At 22.0% G+C, this 11,814-nt stretch overlaps 1 pseudogene; it reads right to left on the bottom strand.

The window, feature by feature from the left end:
* Positions 1–8,725: 8,725 nt before the first annotated feature.
* The window catches only part of LOC113552315, a 245,017-nt pseudogene continuing 241,928 nt past the window's right edge, over positions 8,726–11,814 (bottom strand).

Here is an 11,814-nt window from a genome sequence, read left to right as displayed (position 1 = left end):
AATAGCTACACTTGAAGTAAAATTCAATGTCACTTTAGATTTTAAATTTTTAGCCTTTAACAATCTATAAAATAATAAAAGTAATTAATTCAAATTATTTGAAACAATTAATTTTATTTAACTAAATAAACCCAATGAAAACGTTATAAAAATATCTATAATTTTACTTGGATATAGTTAACTATATTTTTGAATGCTATTATAAAACTATTGAAGTTTTTAAAGTTAATTTTTTTAATATAATATTAATATGTGTGGATATTTAATATCTTATACATGTGGTTGATATGTTTTTATTTAAATAATAAAAAAATATTTTGGTCTTTAATTAGATTAAAATTGAATAAATATTAGTTGCACGCATATTGAAATTTATAATTTTACTCAATAAAATACAGTTAGTGAAATATATATGTATTTGTATTATATTCCTTTAAGAGATTAATATATACATATTGAGTATTATTAAATTTTTAAAACTGTTTTTTAAATCATATTATTATAAGTAGGTGAATTGAAAATAAGATAGCCAGAACGAATACGCTTTATTAAGTTACATGGATTACATGTAATGATAATTTGTTTAGCATTAGGCATGTATTATTATCATATAAAAGAAAGAATATTTCACAGTTAAAACAGAATGTGATGATAAAATACTATTTGCCTGTTTACTTTAATCAAACCTTTTATTTATTGCTATACATTTATATTTTTGTCTATATTTTATTTTCAACATTTTGATTAAACAAAATCATAACAAAAGTTTTTTAGATTCTCAGTGGAGCGATGAATATATTGATTTTACAATGGCGTGTAGTTGTTTTTTGTCTGTCATCACCTTTTGGAGCAATAAAAATGTTCAATTTCAACTTTGGGGGAGTTTTCTGGTAGAAATTAGATCTAGTTGGTATACCTAGTTGGTACTATGGGGGGATGAGGGATTTAAGGAGAAATTCCTAGTAATGTTTTCTTAATGACCAATAAAATTAAAAAAAAAAAAAAAAAAAGGAAAAACGGAAATATTTACTCTAAACCAGTTTCACGCAGAATTTATGTATTTGTTTTGTTATAATTCAAACGAATGACCAAAATACATGTTTAAACGATAAATAACGATTTTAATTATTTTATTATCATTCAAAAACATTATTCGTAAAGACTTATACCGTTTATGTATATTATGAATTTTAATTTACCCAATAACATTTTCAAAATACGTAGATTAATTTTTATAATACCTATATTTATACTATAAACCTATTGACTATGTTTTACAGTAAGATGGTATTGGCTCAAAAGTTAATAAAAATAATACGTGATTAAATCATCGCCCTGTACAAGTATTTCAACGTAATATAATAGTATTGTTTTATATTTAAGACGTGTTCAGATGGTGTGTATTCTCTGGGCATCTTATATACCTTTCGATTCCCCTTGATTCAGATGCGTTATTAGTACTAACATTAAAATAAATTAATTTATTGACTATATCAAAAATATATCATGAAATGTATTGGCTGACAAGCCGTTACTGCTTAAAATCGTCTATCGTATATAATAATATTATTATATCATTGAATGCAAACGTAATGCATCGATTAAAATGAACTACTCAACATCTACTGAACAGTAGAGTAGTACCACTTACCCATCTTCATTTTTTTTTTTAAAAACCAAATTCAAAAGGCTTTTGTTGAACTTAAAACATAAGAATTCCAATCAAAAAATTGCATTATTTTAAATACTGTATTTTATAAATGTAGACAGGCAGACATAGTTTTATAAATATTAAATATTAGATAGCATGTTAAAAAATATATTTATAATTTAACAAAATGTAATATTTCTTGTTTCATTAATATATTCACATAATGCATACTAAAATAATTTTATGATTTTCAATGATCTTAATTGATAATTTTACAATAAAGGATGATTATTATAAGTATAAAAACTAATTTCATTGAAAAGTATTTACATTTTTGTTATTATACATCGTGCATATTTTAAAGTCTTCATGAAACAACTTTTTTAAAAACAAATCGTTAGAGGTTCTTTTTATTATTGTATATTGTTATAATTTTTTTATTTCAAAGAAGAAAAATTTCTGAGAATTTAAATGCGTACAAATCGAACTTTGAAGGAACAGTAAATTATTTATTTTTATTAGCATTTTAAGGTGGTTTGATTAGCGAATTAGTGAACAAATAAGTACTATAAAAACTTTAAGTACCTACTTGTAAGTTACAACTTGTTAATTATTCGTTCAGTTTTTATATATTTTTATTCTCAAGAAAATATAATATGCATATAATTCTATGAAATATAAAATTCCGATTATTATTCCTAGTTTTTGTAACTTTTATTTTGTCCTTCTTTATTTTTTTAAAAAGTACTTTTATAGTAGTTAATTTTCTATTATTTTTAATTTATGATAGATTAATTTTGTTACAAAAATCTCATTTAATTTAAGGAATATTTTTTCATCCCTAAAACGTATTTAAGAATATATATGTTATATACATACACACATACGCGCGTTATTTGTGAACTCAATTTATAATTTAATATTAAGTATAAAATTATTGCTTACTTATATAATAGTTTTTTTTAAATGTGCAACAATTTATATTTAATTATTGCTTAATATAATTTAAATTATGAGAATATAGATACTTAGGAAAAATGTATGCAATCATTTAAATATCTTAACTAGCCCGTTATTTGAAAAAAAACTATTGAGACTAATTGATTTTTTAATTGTTTTCATCGTGTGGATGTTTTATTCGTGTGTATCAATACATTTCATATTACACTGAGCTTTTGGTTTTTATAATCATACGATTTTTAGATTTTTTAGTGTATGTACTAATATTATTATTTAAAATCAAGTTAAAAAAAATAATTCAAAATATTATGCAACGAATATTTATTAGTTCTGTAAGAAATACTTACCGTAGTCTTAGAAAAGGAGACACACTACCAATGTTTTTCCTATTGAGTACTAACATAACATTCAAATGCATTGAAATATCAAAAAAAAAAAAAAATTAATTTCTGGATTATTATATATCAGACTGTATATTATAGTCACACTTTAGTGGAAATCAACGTTTTTTTTTTGTACCATAGTAAAAAAAAAAAAACGATAAAAATGTATTTTAACAAGACATTGAGTCTTTTGGAAACTTGAGTGGATAACAATAGGAAAAATGTTGGTATATTATGCTGAGTGTTTCTTTTAACAGTAAACATTCATTATTTTGTAAAGTATTAACGTTTTTGAAAATATTTTTTACATATAATTTTAAGTTATTATGAAATAAAATATGTTTTCTATGTTATATTTTCATACATTTTTCTTAAATATTTAGCTTTTTAATTTCATAACTATTCTTAAACAGGATATTTTTTAAATTATTTTGACAAAAGTAATCAAATTTTGAACGAATATATTTCAATTAATTACAAATGTTTTAATTTATTGACGAGTGGAGTATAGATTATAGATGTATTTCGAAAATATTTATCCACTTGTATACTCATATTAATTTTTAATACCTATAACTGATTGATATCTTTTATAAAAACATATAATTGAGACATTTATAATATCTATAGATTTTATATAAATAAATTATATAAATTAGTAAGGTATATGATATTTTAAAATGTTTGTATGACTTCCTATTATGTAAATAAAAGCAAAAAATAAATAAATAAATAATTATTGAAATATAAATACTTTTGCAATGATGAATTTTTACTTTTAAAAAAATCATTGAATATATTGAAAGCATAATACGAGTATGGTATCTACTATGTATACACTATGGCATCGAGAAAAAAACTGTAATTTTATTTCATCTATTCAAATGTGTATAAATATTTTTTATTTAAATTCTAAACCAGTGTTGTAATTATTCACACATATAATATCTGAATTTAGTTATGAGGTATAAGGATTACAGAAAACCATATGTCATTTGAATAATTATTTTTTTATGATAAGTAATTAAATAAATTCAATGTTTGACTTCGAATATCTTGAAAAGTTATCTAGTTTCTTTGTTTAAACAATAAATAAAAATTAAAAGAAAAACCTTCGTTGTTCGCAGAACATTAATAATATATAACCAATAATAATAAAATTGTTGTAATCATTTTTTAAAAATATTTTTATATATTATTGTATTTTTTTAAGTATTATATGTATATTTAAATTGATTAAAAATAAAATACTACCAGGTAGGGTATATTTAGTATACAGGATAATTTGACAAGAGGATAGAAATCCTATTTTTTCCATTATTAAAGTTAATTGTTTTTCTGTTTATTGGATATTATCTAAGTATACTAGTATACTATTAAATTGTAATTTCAAATCGTCAAATTTTTAAAACTGTTTAAATTATTTATTGATTTTTATCGTATAATGTAAAAACTTATTTTTTTAAATAAGGATCATCATTTTTTTCTGTAAATTGCTTATCAAGTGGCTTATTTAAATAAACTTATCTACTTATCTAAGCCGAAATTCCAAAGAACAGTTGAGCTCTATGTACTACTAATGATATAGGTGAGTTTAAATTAGGGTTATAATGATTTAAATATTTTAGAAATAATATTAACAAGTCTGGGCTACTTTAATAGTTTTTTTCACTCATAAATTTAAGCTAATATAGACAAATTTAATTTATGTTTAAAGTTATAAACTATTTGTCTTTTTTTAAATTATTAAAATTAGAAGCTTAATAAAAAAAAGTAATCTAATTAAGTAAAAAGTCATGCATGGTCAGTTCAACTGTATGCAAACGTTATTTTTTGTCCACGAATTATAATTTAGTTTAAGTACCTAACTTCATTGACATTTTTTTGTGTTTTTTTTTGCACAGTCAGATTACCTGCCGTTTATACTAACCCTAAGATTGATTTTAATTTTTACAAAGGACAGATACATGAAAACTATATATATGTATATATATATATATATACAGGATATCCTGCGAGGAATTATCCATTGCGATATCTCATGAAATAATAGAGATATCATAGTTCTGGTTTTTTAATGAGATTCACAGGAACAAGAACTACAAATATTTCATATTTTAATTTATTATTATGTTTTGGTAAAAAAGTTAAAAAATGTATTTTTTTATTAAATTATTTAAAAAAAAATTGAAAATAGCCATTTTTTAGAGTTTTTTTTTTTAAAATATTGACGTTTTATCATTTTAATTTCATAAAATTCCTGATTTTTAATATTTTTTAATACGATAGTGCCATAGTGGTATTGTGGGCCACATGTTTGATACAATGATACCACTATGGTACTATCGTAATAAATAATTCGCAGTTTTTTTCGAAACTAGAAAAAATATTAAGAAACTAATTCTAAAATCTAGAAACTAAAAATTAAAATCTTCAATTATTTTTTAAATAATTAAATAAAAAAATACATTTTTTAACTTTTTACCAAAACATAAAAATAAATTAAAACATGAAATATTTGTAGTTCTTGTTCCTGTGAATCTTATTGAAAAACCCGAATTATGATATCTCCATTATTTCAGGAGATATCGCAATGGGTAAATCATCGCGGGATACCCTATATATATATATATATATATATATATAATAAAAACCATATTGTTAAATTATTAATAGTCTATTAATTGCTCTACTCGTATAAAAATAAAACGGTTGTGAGGACGAATCATTATATTTATGTATATATATATATATATTTTAAATTAAGTTAATTTTTTTTTATTAGAAAAATATTGATAGTAACCTTAAACATATTTCTATAGACATCGATATTTTTTAAAATCAGTGCATGATAGAAGTATTATTTTAATACAACACTTTTTATAATTTAACAAGTATATAATTATATTTTTAGAAACAAATATTTCGATGGATTATTATCCATTTGTAACAGCCATTCAAAAAATAGTATGTTTTGTCTTCTAAACAAATAATTCATTATTTTTTTGTAATTTATGTGGTTAATAATAGGAAAATTATATAGAGAATGATTCATGCTCATTTTGTGGATTTTTAAATATACCTTAAAATAATAATTGAGTTTCTTGATTTGTTGTAATTGTTAAAAAATATTCCATGGAGTTACAAACTCTGTTTTCTAAATAAGAAATCATTTTTCCTACTGTAACTTATTCAGGAGATACTTTCAAAAATCAAAATTTGAACGAGTAGTTTTTGATTTATTCAATTTCGTATACCAAGATTATCATCCATGACGATATATTTGGAAAATATATGTATGTACTATAAAAATATTTTAAGTATAATAAATATTAGATTCAATATTACATCTAATTTATATTTTTGTAATATATATTATTATATAAAGAACTATTTTTATTTTTATATATATTTGAATAATCAAAAAACTACTTGTTCTATTTTTAAATAAGGTATATCTAAATTTCCAGGAAAAATATCCACTGAATAATTTATATTAGAAAATTGGGTTTTAATTAAAAAAAAAAAAAAGTTTAGCTAAAACTTTTAATTTTAAGCTTGATTTTTCTATTACAATCAAATATTCGTAAAAATATAATTAAATAAATTTAAATAGATAAGAATCTATAAACGTGTTTCTATTATAGGTACTTACCATTCTTAAGACGTATTGTTATATTTGATATTATTAAAATAATTATAGTAATATTGCTGTACAGGAAGCTAAAACATTAACTAAATAAGTAACAACGTACTATAATATAATAATATTTTTTATTTTTAAATTACATAATGATACTAAATTTACATAGACATTCAGGAATGGGATTAATTTCAGATCATTATTGTACTATAATAGTAGTAATATACATCAACATTAAAAACTGACAGAATTATAATGGTTTTATTTACAATTTTTGTATTTACAATTATTTTACGTTAGAAAGATATCTAAATACTAAGGTAACTGATAAACTTCACATTTTTCACTAAAGTATGATTTTAATTCTATAAATGTGTGTAATGTTGATTTGTTATAGTAAATTACCGAAAATAATGTAACCGGCCATTAACGTCATATGCCTAAAAATGTGTGCATTTTCATAATTTTTTAGTGAATGATTATGATTTGTCTATGACTGAACGATTTAACTAAAACATCAGTGCATATTTGCGTTTCTTAAAGTGATCAATATCACTAACCCGTGGGAGAGGAGTCGAAGTTACAACCTCAATTATGGAGCATTCATTGTATTATAAAAATTAAAAGTGGGCAGTTGCTGTTTCTATGTGCATTTTGTCAACTTGAATTTTCCTTCAACAGTTGCATCATTGTAATGTTGTACGAATTATTAACTTTTACTTAATTATACATTATTTTAGAATAATTATTATCAAAGGACATCATATCAAATGCGGGTTTCGAAGAGACATTAGGTGTACTTATCTCATTTGGATAACATCAATTTTATTTATAATTTATATATTAATATTGTGCGATAAATTAATTTGTCATTACATACTTAAAATCTGTATACTTTTTTTCAGGAAAAATGATTAGGAATCATTGCAACTAAAAAACGTTGTCCTGCAAACTTAAAAAAGGTTATTTTAAAAAATTAATTTGAGGGGCGACATAAGATTTTTAAACAACAAAATATTAAACAAGGGGTTAAGTAAAAAATGTTTGGAAAACACTAACCAATAACTATTTATTCAAAAACTGGTTAATATATCGTACGAAATAGTATATTTTGTGTAACGGGCCTTCAGAAGAACTGAGTGCAGCACTGCTATTACAAAATTAGTTGCAACAATAAACGTTGAGCTTGTCAACGGGCTTTTAAGACTTTGAAAATATGCGTAACAGTAAATTTAACAGAAGTATTTTTTTGTAAAAAGTTATGTAAGTTATTATACATAGTATACTTAGTATATTTCAGTACTATAATAGTAATAATAATAATAATATAAGAGTATTTTAAATTTAAAAAAACTTAATAGGTAGTACCTGTAAAGTTTTTAAAGTAATATTATTTGGGATTCGTGTAAATATGTGGTTTAAAACTATGATCGTCTATGTACTTAATCAATAGACAGTAACGTTAATGGCCAGCGATCAGCGTTATTTTCCATTTAACATAATTTACTTTTACTATAACATATACATACATATTTTATATACTTGCGTACTTGTGATATATATATATATATTTATAAACGTAACTTTCGTTATGTACATAACAAATTAAAAATGTATAGAAACTAAGAACAAATTGTGAATTTTAATACACCATTTATCGTTAGTTTTATAATTTATTATAAACAAATAATTAATTAAAAAAAAAATTCTTTTATATAATGAAATTTAAAAACCAATACTAATTTGTACATTAAATTGAGTATGTCTAAATAATATACTTGTAGATTCTTAAAAGAGTATGATAACATTAATTTTATACGTTTATATTTCAATGTCTGTTTAATTTTTTTTTTTTTTTATCAGTAAATGAATACGTATTATGCAATGATATAATTTAAACGTAAAGATAACATTAATAACACATCATTGTTATGTTAAAGAATTTAAAGTTAAACCATAAAAACAAATAAACATTTTAATATGTATCATATATATTATGTATAATTACACTTAAATACTAAATAATTTTTTTTTTATATAAATGGTGTTTGATAATATTTTAAAATAAAATTAATAATTTTTGTTACGTTTTACAGCTTGTTATAATATAGACATGTTTTGTTATTTCTGAAGCTTTAGGCAAAATAAAATAAAATCTAATGGAATCATATTTAATAGGTTTAATAGTAATTGTATGGTGTTTATAAACAACTATTGCTAAATATATTACGGCCACCAAAAATTACACGAAAAAAACTGTTTTCGAATGTTAATGCAAGTTATATTTTTCGAAATTATCGAATGTATAGGACAATAATAATTGAGTTATTTAGTTCATACAAATATTTAGACACCTACTAAAATGTGTAAGGTATTTTCTGTTTGTATGTAATAGTATAATGTATATGAAAAAAAAATGAAATGTGAATATATAATAAAAAAACTCCGGGCATAATATCTTTTAAGAATTTTAACATTTAAATGTCTCATTGTACAAACGGTACATATAACTTGGCTTATAAGATCAAATTTTAAAATATCTTAAACCGTATTGAGTATCAGCAACTAATAAAAATTGACTGCAAACTACTGTAAGTTGAATTGACGTGTAACATTTAAAAAAATGAAACTGGCATTTTGAAATTCACATTTTTAAACAATTATAGTTTCACTCTGGGTGTATTATAATATAATTTATACACATATTTTATCTAATTATATTTAGTGTTGTTATTTTAAAAGCCAATAGAATGATTCAGTTATAGTAACAATTTCTGTGGTTTTACATATTATGCGTTTTTTCTGAATGTTAAAAATTATAAATACATTTTGGATGAATAGTACACGTAAAATAAGTATAATTAGTCAGTCACTATAATTATTTAGTGTCTGATGATTCCTTTATAATACAATGGTCAAAAAATTTAATGCCATAAGTTGTAAAATTGTATAAAATCATGCTAAGATTTAAATGTAAAACAGAAAACAAATTCAATAATAAATAAAAATTTTAATAACAAAAAAATAATATTAAACATATTATTATAAGATTTTCTCCTTGGAAAATTGACTGCTCTATTCATCTCATGAGAGTATGAGCAATATTAAATTAGTTTGTTTAACATCATCTATAAGATAGAGCGAACGCAGCCATGGTTAATGTCCAAGACCACGCCGCTAATTTGGAACCTGCACCGTGTTCACCGTGTTGCATAGCGGCAGGGTGTTCACCTATAGATGAACAAAAAAAAAGTGAGAACACAATATCAATTATTCATATGCACAAGTCATTTCAATATTCAAGAAGCACTCCTCGGATGTAGTGTAATGACATATGCCGAGGATTCGTGACATCGATAACAGTGAAAGAAAATTGCAGCAAACATTGACTTAACATATATATTATGTATTAAATATGTATATTGTATAAAAAAAAATACAGTTTATATAGCTTCATATTGCATGCTATTTGAATTTATATTTTATAAGGACATTTTACGTTTTTTATTTTTATAAATTATAACACTGGACACGTAGTTACAATAATATGTAAATTTTATAAAGAATGCTGGGCGCGAACTAGTTACAGCAGCTCTCTTCATTATATTTATTGAAGAAATTAAAATATTTTAGACGCCTAATGATACCAAATATAACCTCTTAATCGTGTATGTATGTATTTATGATATTATAAAGTTTATACATTTTTTTGGATTATAAGAATCAGAGTAGAGTATGTAATTAGTGTATTTAGAAAAAATATATGTATATTATATACTCGTAAACGGATAAGTTAGATAAATGTATTACAATCAACTTTATATAAATAAGAAGTATTTCAAATATAACCAAAAATATTTATGCTGTTAACTTTAATAGGAAATTTTTAAATTGTTAGTAGCTATATAAAGTAATTTATTAATCATCTATTTTAAAAGATTGACGCTAAATATTTTATAGAGATGGTTTATATTTCCAAGGATTGCGAATAGTAAAATAATATGTTTTCAGTAAATACTTAAATTACTATATGGTTAGTATAAACTTATATTAAAATGTATTATGAACTATACAGTAAACTATAAGTTATGATAAATATTAGGTACCTAACCTAATCTACTTAAAAAACCACAACAACAGACTTATGATCAGAATTGAGTTAATTTAAAATTCTAAATATGTTTAAGTCATAATAATAAATAGTATTACAGAGGTTTCTCCAAGACTATTAAGTTTAAATAATTAATCATGAGCTAAATATTCTTTAAATGTTTACATCAGTTGAAAGGAAAATTTGTAATAATTAAGTTTTTATAAAATGACTACCGTATATTAGAAAACTACATCTTTAAAGTTCTTCAATTTATAACCAATAAAAATGTTACAATATGAATTATTTAACATTGTTATAATCCCCCTTTTTCACAAAAAAAAATACTATAAAACAGCATTTCTTTCATAACTACAAATAAAAGCTTCCTCTTATCCTTTCAATTTTAATAAACACATAAATATGTTAAGGTATTTTTAGGTGGGTATAATGTTTATATTGTCGAAATTAACATACATTTAAGTAAACTATCTATGTTATATGCTATCACTCCATATATTTTTGTTTTTATAGCAATGATGGTAGTTGACAATTTTCAATTATTCAAATTATTTATCCCATCATATGAGTTTTGTTAATTTATAATTACTATTAACATTTTTAATTTAAATCAATATTTTAATTCATAAAATATATTATAAGGCACTAATATTATTGAACTTTAAATATTTGTTTTTATTTTCTCTCTTTTCAAATATATAAATAAACAATAATTAATATTAATTAATTTTACATTTTATATAAGTATCAGTAACGTTACTATATATATATGAACATTGTTTATAATTTTGTTGTAATATTTCTTAAATTTTAGCATAGATTTATTTAGTACAGAAAAATAATTGTTTCAATCATGTTTAGTTAAAGTATATTGTTAATCAATTAATCATTCTATTCATTTTAATTTTAATTACTGGGTTTATTTTACTCTCGATTAATTGTGTAGTTGTATATTCTTAAAGAAGTTTGAAAGTATCATTTTGCGGTTCTTAATAATATAATTCTATTCAGTTTAGTATGTACATATTTGGCATTTATTTGCGTTGTTAATTGAAGTGGAGCATAA

The sequence above is a fragment of the Rhopalosiphum maidis genome, chromosome 2, assembly GCF_003676215.2.
Source record: "Rhopalosiphum maidis isolate BTI-1 chromosome 2, ASM367621v3, whole genome shotgun sequence".
In the NCBI taxonomy this organism is placed as follows: domain Eukaryota; kingdom Metazoa; phylum Arthropoda; class Insecta; order Hemiptera; family Aphididae; genus Rhopalosiphum; species Rhopalosiphum maidis.
Note: the sequence above shows the minus strand (reverse complement) of the source record. Positions and strands in the feature narration are given on the sequence as shown.